The sequence below is a fragment of the Austrofundulus limnaeus genome, unplaced genomic scaffold (genome assembly GCF_001266775.1).
Source record: "Austrofundulus limnaeus strain Quisiro unplaced genomic scaffold, Austrofundulus_limnaeus-1.0 Scaffold34, whole genome shotgun sequence".
Classification (NCBI taxonomy): Eukaryota; Metazoa; Chordata; class Actinopteri; order Cyprinodontiformes; family Rivulidae; genus Austrofundulus; species Austrofundulus limnaeus.
Genome location: NW_013952436.1, coordinates 1,274,963 through 1,276,225, shown reverse-complemented (window position 1 = coordinate 1,276,225; position 1,263 = coordinate 1,274,963). Strand labels below are relative to the sequence as shown.

Sequence of the window (1,263 nt, the reverse complement as noted above, 5' to 3'; positions counted from 1 at the left end):
CCACCCCACTATAAGGTATTTGACAGGGGCGCCACCTAAAGGGGGACCCCCTTGACCAGACAGTTTTATCTCTCGAGTCTCTTGTTTTTGCCTGGTGTGCATTTTTAAATTCCTCTGTTCAGGATTAATAGCTAGAACTTGAAAAACAGTAAAACAAACATTTTTTGAGCAATCAAGACTTAAAATATAAACATATGTTTTGATTAAAGTTAAAAATAAAACTTAAAGAAAGTCTAGTCCCCCTGAATAAGGACAGCTGGTCTAAAACCAATGGCCTCACAGGGTGCAGGGTCTCAGGAGGGTACATGCACTTTTTGTATATAAATATAAATAAGAGAACAAGTCTAAATTATTTAAGTGGCAGTAATTTTCTCAATAACTAATGTCAATTGTGAACATGAAAAAAAAAACTATAGTAGAACTACGTATAGCAGAAGGTGATTCCTTAACTGTCTTTGTCAAATAATCTATGACAACAACAAATCTCCTGACATTTTTTTCTAGATTTTGGTGAAGGTGTTTTTAGTGGCCCTGCATGACTATCCTATTGAAATGGAAAACATTTTGCTTCTCATAAAAATAGGAGACAGGAACAATTCCTGCTGAAGCCATTTATTGTTCAATTTAAGGGTCTTTTTTACACTGATACGTGATTGCAACCAGAGGTACGAGACAGATCTCTTTTTGTAGACAATCGGTGTGTGTGTGTGAGCTCAAGATTTGATGGTAACCAGTGTTTCACTCTATAACGCTACATCTAAAAGACTTTTTGAAGAAATAAGCAAAAATCCAACAAAGATTTCAATCCAACAATAAGAGGAAATTAGCTGCTGATGCTTATAAGTATTATAAAGATGTGTTTAAGACGGCAGCAAATCGCACAGTGTGATTTTAGAAATCAAAACCACAAGGGTACCAATAAGTATCCCTGAGATACTTGGGCTAAAGGTACAAAATCCTACCTTTTAAGGCTTTTTCATATACTCCACACAAGAAGTGAAGTCTGCTCTTGCTGATGTATTTGTGATATACTGCATATACAGCGGGTAAAATAAGTATTGAACACGTCACCATTTTTCTCAGTAAATATATTATTAGAGGTGCTAATGACATGAAATTTTCACCAGGTGTCGGTAACAACCCAAGTGATCTATACATACAAAGAAATCAAACCACAATTGTCCACAAATGAAGTTATTTGTAATAATGTGGAATGGCACAGGGAAAAAGTATTGAACACATGAAGAAAGGAAGGTATAAAAA

At 35.2% G+C, this 1,263-nt stretch overlaps 1 protein-coding gene across 1 annotated transcript in view; it reads left to right on the top strand.

The window, feature by feature from the left end:
* neurl1b (neuralized E3 ubiquitin protein ligase 1B) overlaps window positions 1–1,263 on the top strand; it is a 20,521-nt gene that overhangs the window by 987 nt on the left and 18,271 nt on the right. The window lies entirely within an intron of this gene.